This window comes from Mercenaria mercenaria, chromosome 11 (genome assembly GCF_021730395.1).
Source record: "Mercenaria mercenaria strain notata chromosome 11, MADL_Memer_1, whole genome shotgun sequence".
Taxonomy (NCBI): domain Eukaryota; kingdom Metazoa; phylum Mollusca; class Bivalvia; order Venerida; family Veneridae; genus Mercenaria; species Mercenaria mercenaria.
In genome coordinates this window covers 46,679,619-46,688,846 of record NC_069371.1, presented here as the reverse complement: position 1 = coordinate 46,688,846, position 9,228 = coordinate 46,679,619, and positions in this window count along the sequence as shown.

Genomic DNA, 9,228 nt, shown 5'->3' with positions numbered 1-9,228 from the left:
CTGAACTTTCCAACTTTTTTATCGGTAAAATTGACCATGGTGTTTTCTGTCATTACACCGAGTAACTAAGTCATCGGAAACCCCAAGTTAATCGAGAACGAGGTCAAAACAAAAATGGCGTCGAAATAGGTGTGCGTAAAATTACGTGGTGTGACGAGTTGTTTTCTTTGTTATTTTATTTGGTAATGACATGAATAACCATTATAAAAACATCGGAAGACCATTATATTCATTTTCATATTCAAAAGAGGAAATTATATGAGTTTTTAAAGAGGATATTATTTTTTTATAGTTTCATAACAAAGTCATAATTAATTGAACGAGTTGAATACATGTATAATTGTATCATGTCAGCTTAATTCTGTTGAGCATTCTTTTTTTCCCTATGAATTCAATAAAATTAGCAGTGAATGTAGTTTATTAATTTATTAAAGTCTCATTCATGTATAAAGCCAATATTGACATTTACTATAAAGATATTAAGACAACATATACATGACCAATCTATAGAGATTTTTAGGAGACTAAAACATGCACATTTGATGACATGGCATGTGATTTTGCAAAGATTATACATGTATAAACTGCTTAAAAGATATTAAACCTTTAACATTAGTGTAACATTAATACCACAGACAAAATGACAGAAATATTGTATCACCGAAAAACATTAGAATCAGACAGCCTGTTGAAAACGTTAAGAATCAGCTAAAGATCTACCAAATAAAACAGGCAAGCTAAAATTTCGCTAAGGTTCCAAACACCAAATATTAACATGCTTTAGATGTATTCAAGGTAAATATTCAGTAAATTGGAGATGTCTTAGAATGCAATCCTATATTATCTTTACAGCTTATATCACCTTTTATTTTTACAATCACATAATTTGTCTAATCACGGGCAGTGTACCAGTCATGACGGAGTCTACCCCATGACAATAAAATATAGTCAAATACTGGGCATTTAATGTCATCTATATCATCTAAAAGGTAAACTTTATATGGTACAATGTACAATCAAAGCCTTGAGATGTCTGGTGGTTGCGGGTTTTGCTAGAGTTATTTTCATTTTAAATGCCAATCTATAAAATATACATGTATAAGAAACAAAAACTAATGTGCCTCATATCTAAGATAAACTCTGCCGGACCTTACATGAACAGCTGGAAGTCAGTGATGTCACCATGGGCTGGAATACCTAATCACTGACAGATCTTATATCCTTTCCGCAGCCTTAACGTACTAAAACGTATTAGCGTCTGATGGCCCTTTCACGCTTCCGTAGAAACAACATTTATTACACGAAACTTATTTTGAAAATATTTCTGAAATGTCTAGGTCTGCAGCTCTCAAATACGGTTATATCTTACATCTGAGGCATATACTGACACTCTCAGACAACATCAAAAATGACATTTTGAGCGATTTGATGAAGTTCCAAAATTATAAATGTACCCTTGGTCCGTTACGAACCCTGTTACGAACCCTGTGGGATTTCTGTTTATCCAGAGCTCAAAATTTTTTTCATAGATTAAAAGCTGACATGCTGTACTAAAGCCCAGGTAATTTCAATTTGTAATAAAGTGCTGAAAATTGGCTCCCCAATAGCAAAAAAAAAAAAAAAAAAAAAAAAAGAAGAAGTCCACGCGCATACATTTAGACGGGGTGACCCCTGCGCGTGACCCCTGACTATCTACGAATCAAAATGCGGCTTTCGTTTTCAAGTTTAGCATTTCTACTTTCATTTTATTTACTTCTAGAAATAGCTGAAGGTCGAGTGACGTCATTTTCTGTGTTGTCAAAAGCATACATATGCCTGGAGAGATTGCATAAATATGTGCTGGCCGTCCTAAGGATATAATCTAAATGGCCAGTGTGAATGGATAGAGGATGAATAAGAACTGCTTGATCATTGATAATTCATCCGCATTGTTCATGAATGGGACTACTTTGTGTAGCACATGAACAAATTCTTTTGGATGTGATTTGGAATCAAATAAAGATGCTACATGATTGTCAGAAATACACTTAACTTTGGTAGCGGGATAAAACCGCAACCAATAAAATTCTTGTTACAGTGCATTAAACATCTTACATTTTACATAAAAAATGTATGTTATATATCACGCACACAGTAAAAGTAGAAGAAAAGACTTCGACACAATATAAAATTAACTTGGCAATTTAATCTTAAACTCAAATTTATTAACGAATTTATTAAAATCACCAATTAAAAACTGAGCGAACCGAGTATGTCATCATGAGTTTCTAAGTCTTGCCAAGATTATCTGAATCTCAAGATAACCATATTAAATCTATGTGAATGGCATATATTTAAGATAATCAAGATAATCTCTTTATATATTCTATAAAGAATGAATTATTTAATGGATTAATTGAAACCAATCAATAACAATGAATGAATCGAATATGTCGTTAAGAGTTACTTTGGCAATTAAAATTTAAGGTTGAATTATTAACGGATTGATTAAAAATATCAGTTAAAACTGAATTAACTGAATACATTTGCTGCGCTGACGATTTGCGGACACTGATTAGTACTACGTCTGTGAACAAAGATAATTATCAATTCTAACACGATCCGACTCATTTTCCTATTAAACAAAGAAGGCAGAAAACAGTGAATTATTATACAACTTATCACTGTTCTGACGTCACAAATAGTACGTCATGGCGTCAAACGGCATAGCGGCGCGCTGGAAAAGAAACCGATTGAAAACGGGCAAATTTTTAATGAATGTCGTCAAGGATGTACTTAAAAATCCTTGGTAATGTGTTAGAATCGAAATAATATATCTCATTTAGTAATTGCTCTTGAATAAATCATTGTTTGCCGTTCAGATGCGTATTATTATATCACTCGGGCTGCGCCCTCGTGATAAATCCTTCGAATATGAACTCCAAACAATGATTTATTCAACGACAAAACATTGGATGAGATATATTATTTCTTAATTTTGCGGAGTTGAAAATGACGTGCATGTATGGGTTACTGCGGCAACTGTTGAAAAGCATAATTTCTTTACTAAAAATACTTAATTTACGGCTCTATTTTGGCAAACTGGAATACGTAGTGCTCTTTTGCAATGTATGAATTACGTGTACAGGACGCAATTATTTTTATCGTTGCATTTTCAGGAAACTCATATTAAGATGTATAGTTACTCAATGTAGTTTAGGCAAGTAAATATTTTTGTCTAGTGCGTTTTCATTTCACAAAACTTTGTGATTCAAATTATACCACCTACACTATTTCGACGCAAAGAAGCAGATCTAAAGTCTTCGATTAAAATCAAAATAACGCGCTAAATCGTATAATATTATGAGTAGAAATAGGAAGTAACGTATTTCTGCTGTCTGCCAAAGAAAACATAAATGTTGTCAGGTTTAAGTTTGCAAAGTAGTGCTAATAAGTTACAAACTGTCGATTTTTGTCAAATGTCAATAACATCCGTATCCTGCTACTTTAATTTTATGCTAACCTGTTATTAACAATAGTATTCATCTCTTGTATGTATACAAATTTTTTTTTTCGAAACAATTGCAAATAGATCAAGGTGCTTGAGTATGATATTTTGCTGTTTTCTTTCATTAGTTTCAGCAATGTTACTTTAGGATCAACCCTCGTATAAATCTAAGCGATAATGGTTGATGAAAGTACGTGTAGATCAATATTAGAATGTAACGTTATAACTGAATTGTATACTCAGATAAGACTGAAATGAATAAAATTATTACATGTATGGCAAACATTCATGAACTTATATCGAAGTACATAAATTGTTTCTCTACGTCACTGGTTATAAATGGCAATTTTATTATACTTATGTCACATCCCTTTGTAAAATACTTCTGAAGTTATTGTACATGTGACGGGCGGTACGTAGGTGTAGGTGTTGCGCTCCTCCCCCTTCCTTCCCATCTAAAATCCGACGATCATACCTCTTTAATAGCCTAAATGAAAGCATTTGACATTATAGTCTAAATATTCAACTCAATTCACTTGCAACTGCAAAATGTTATTTTAGTTGTATTTGTTTTTACGGAAGAGGACAGCAAAATAAAATATGTCAATTTAGTTTAATTGCTGTCTCTTTGAAAGCTTGAAATGTAAACGATAAAATATAAGGGTAGATTTTCGGAAAGAACAGAGCACACTAAATACAGCTTTAGAACTGTGTTTTGAAAAACTGCCGGGCTCGAAAACCATGCTGATTGTCCACCAGGATATTGACTTTGTCTAAATGATCTATGCGCTCTAAGATCTTACAAGTTATATAAGTTAAAGACACTGGCCTTTGAGTTTTAGCTTGCAAATTTTCACCTTTTTAAAAAAAAAATAGCAAGCTTAACATAGGTCTCGGACCAGTCTGAGTGTACATGCAGGACCAGTATTAAGGGATTTACTGAATAATACAGTAAAAATTGGTAATATCTCTTTTGCAAATTCATTTAAAATTCTAGGTTGAATTTGATCTGGACCTGTTGCTTCATATAGATTTAAGTTTCCAGAATTATCCTAACACCATATTCTGTTACATTTATTTCAGACAGGCTGGCAAAAGGGCTATGTCCAGGGTTTCGTGGACTATAATTTGGATCATTTGTGAAAACAATAGAAAATTGTCTATTTAAAATTTCAGTTGTATCTATGGTACTAGATTTTGAAACTTTGTTTTCTCTTCATGGAGCAACGCCAGAAGAATCATTTCGTAAGCTTTAAAACAATCCCAGGAAAATTTAGTTGTGCCATGTTTATGTTCTTCAGGACTACATATATACAATGTTATTCATATAATCCCAGTTTTCTTTTGAATTAAAGATTTATTGTTTTGAAGTGTAGAAAACAAAGTAACTATTTTACTTTTCTTAACTTTACTATATAGCCTGTCACGTTTCTTCACCAACGTTTTAATTTCAAAATTCAGCCATTTAAGTTGTTGTTTACCAGAAACAATCTTACTTGGTATATGACTTGAAACTAATTCTTCTAACTTGTTCTTAAAGCAGTTTCATAAATCTTGTTCATTCATAGTTTGCAGACAATTTCGAGAAATTTCTTAAGCCTCTTTTGAATTACGTCAGTTTGCCTTATCGGACTGTACAATTCTGTGTTTTGTCTTTGGATTGATTCTAGCAGAGGAACGACTGTCAGTGAAAGGAATGCAATGATCACTAAAACCTGGAATAGTCTTTACAGTTTCTGCCAAAGTAGGATTTGACAAGAGTACATTATCAGGTAGATTACTAGTATCATCAGTACCTCTAGTAGGTTCAGTTATCATTTGGATGAAACAATAGGAATTAACAAAATTTAAAAGTTTGTTACATTCCTCTAGGTATGGAGTACCTGTGTTTACAGTGTTTCATTGCTAGTTCGTATCGCCAAGATTCAGGTCCCCGCCTATGAAAGATGTTCTATTTAGTTGATCTGTATGACTATTTTTACGTTCTAATTCATCTATCATGCATCAAGTCCATATCAGGCCTGTATACACTACAAACAAGCAAACATTTCTTTCCTTTCTGCTTTATTTTTACACATATTATCTTCAAGTAGATTTTAATTCAGAAGGTGAAGCACTTGTGAACTTTTAGAGCCTAAAATAAAAACACCAACTCCTGTTCTACATGCCGTTCTACCTTTTCTTTATTTTTTATAATTTTTTTTTTTTTTCTTTAGCCAAGATTTATTGCCAGGCACTACATCAAGTTTTACTGTAGCTAGCATAGATAAAAATCCTACATTTTTCTTCTTTTCAGAATGGCAAGTAACAGTATCTATTCTCAATTCCTGCATCTACTGATATTTATGACATTATTGTTTCGGCTGATGTTTTGTGTTTTTGAAGGTTCAGTGATTAGTGTGCTACAGTGTAATGGCACAGAATGCTTTACTCTACGTGGTGATTCAATATATGTATTGTCTTTACTGAATGAGGATAACGACTGATCTGGATTTAATGATTTTGAATAGTCGAAAAATGAAGAATTAGAATGTGGTACACCACAATTTGTACCTTACCATGATTCATTTGAAAGTTCAGAATGAAACTGGTACATTATAGTACTCATACCCTGGCATTCGGCGTAAAACTAAGTACGACTGTCCTCACAAAATTAGCCTCGGTGTGGATGGCATTAAGAAATTACAAGTGTCAGAAAGAGCAGAGTCCTGGTCTGGTCCTGGGTTTGATTCAATATCAAAAGCTATTAAAACAAGTTTAAAACATAGGTCGGTTCTTGCCAAAGCTTTTTTTATTTTATGACGAGTGATTAGACCAGAACATATTCCAAAATAAAAAGACAAGTTTTTTTTTAAGCAAAAGACGGACCAACAATATTACAGAAACGGTTTTATATAGCCGTTGCTTGATGAGATTGCAGTTTATGCCAAAAGAAATTTGACCATAGATGATGAGTTGGTCTAATGACTCTAATAATTTGTTTCTATGACTTATTGCCCGCATTACAACCCAATGCAGGCTCAGCACTCATTATACGAAGAGTCGTGAGCATAAGCCCCACCGCACACAGAGTATAGTCAACTGAAGGGACAGGTTAAAAGATTTCGGGATCTGCGGGCATGTCACCTCAGATATTGATTGGCAAGGACACAATGTACCTCAAATGGTCCAATCTTACGTGAATTTTAAGCACCAATATTTGAAACAAAAGCATCCTTCCACTATGAGACTGAAATACTGTTGAAAAACGGCGTTAAAGCCAAAACAAACAAACAAAATCCACTATGAGTTTCATATCTCACCGAAGAGGAAGATTTCGAATGTAAACAATGAAATTCAGGTCGCGAAAAATAAGTGACAGGAAAAAAATCCGATAAGTACATTCCAATGATACGTAAAATACAAAAAAGGTCCGGGTTGGTTGAAAGGGTGAGAGTGTTGGGGTAAAGTGGAAGAAAACCGTGATGAATATTTAACAGGGAAAGCCACTTTCCTAAAACGCAGTCTCCCTACATCGCAAACCACAGCAGTGCACACACGCACACATACAAACAGAGCAAACAAGAAGGGTAAAATGCAACACTGTTGGGTAATGCCCTCCGGCACGATATCTAACCCATAGTGAAAGGAGTGCATTGTGTCAAATATGCATGCTTAAACATTACGTAAGATTGGGCCATTTTAGGTGTACTTGCCAATCAATGCCCGAGGTAACATGCCCCTGGATCTCAGAATCCTGTAACCTGTCCCTTCAGTTGCCTGTCGGAAGTGAAAAATGATATCCATTCGTAAGAAGTAATGTGTTTTAGAAATGTTCGCATCTTTTATATGTTGTTCAGTTGGTGCTTGAATCATCCAATAAAGCAATTAATCACTGTATATACATATATAAAAGAGGTGGGGGCTATCTTTCCTTGCATATATATAGAAGAGGCGGTGGTTTTCTTTCAATGCAATTAGTTTCATGTCGTTACTTGATTTTAGTTCGGAAAAATCGATTTTATACAAAAAAATACATTTAATGTGTTTTAGAGAATCATATTAAGTTGTCTTTTCATGTTTACAGATAGCAAAGAAAAATGAGGTTAACATTAAAATCTGTAATAATTTGTATTTTACTTCCGTAGGTACAGACATTTTCGCTTGAACCATCCGCTAACGGATACATGTATATAGATGATTTACTTGACGATATACAGGATCAATCTCTGCACAGTTACTTAGTAGAATTATTTTCCATATGTCCAGGGCGTACTTTGATGTTTGGTAAAACTATCCTGAAAGGAAACATGACTATAAAGTCACAGTATTTAAGGGACACGTTGTCTTGTTGTGTGGGATATGACTGTTCTTCATCCTGCAAGAATAATACTTTTGTCTCGATATCAAAACTAGAAATATATTTGAAACGAAAAAATATGCGAAGCATTTATCTTGTATGGAAACAAATAAATACGAGAAAAAAATCACCAGACGAAAGGAAACTTAGAAAAGATCAACTCTTCGGGCTTCTTGTTGTTTCGTCTTGCCCAACAAACACTGGTTCGAAAGAAGAGTTGTTATGTGAAGGTGAAGATGACGACAAATCACGATCTCTTTTAGACAATGTTCCTCCTACATTTGTTTCAAATGGTATTCATTTTGCCAACAAATTTTGTGCATCTTGTCATGGTATTAATGACGAGGAATTGTTGCTTTGGGATATAAGAATCAAGTAAGTATAAAGTATTATAATACTAATAAACATTTGTCGCAAGTTGTTTCTGTAAAAGGTTTTAGCCCTTGGATCATTTAACCATTTATACAGTATGCATTTCTTTTCCGCATATTTTCATATGCACCAGAATTTGAGAATTAGCGAACAGCGTTTCATAACATAACAGGAATTAATCCGTAAAATAACCTTAAAATTACAACAATGACAGTTAGTGCGTAAAGTACACTCGATGCATTCAAATATAGAGATTTACTGCTGATATATTCTTTTACTTGAAAAGATGTATGAAATAAAGTAAGAAATATAATAAAAACAGAGTCATTTCCTTGCAGGTGTTTATTACCAGATGAAGAAGAACTGACAATGGAATATTTGAAAAGCGTGAGCTTCCTCCAGTATACACCGCCTAAATCGTCTGTACTGGCGTCGAAATATACCAGTTGTCGGCTGAATGTAGTTAGGTCATGCAATGAATCTGGAACGTGGGACGATTACAGGCAACACGTTGAGGACCTATGTAAAGACCCTTTCCTTAAAGATATTTATATGCCGAATGGCGAGACAATAGTAAGGTAATGATGCCCCTTTTTCAAGTGTAGATATATAATTTAGGTATTCCTCTTTTAGAACCGAATTCTCCTTCATCTTTCTGTATTTACACGTTCAGATGAAATTGAAAGGGGTGCACGCGCGGGTCCGCAATAAGCGGTATTGACCCGCAAAAGTGATAATGACCGTTGTGATACCACTTTTTCTAATATGTATGAAATATGGGCCAGTCAAATGAGTGCATTTGAGAAGGGGGAAAAATATGACGATTACAGACGTATGTTTTGGTCAATATGTGTTTTTACGGACCTGAAAAAATGGTATTGACCTCGGACTGCGTCCCCGATCAGTATCATTTTTACAGGTCCGTAAAACGCATATTGACCTCAACATAAGTCAATAAGTGTATAATATATTTCCACAATTATAATTATATATACAAACACGAGTAGTGCATTTAATTTAACGAAGTTTG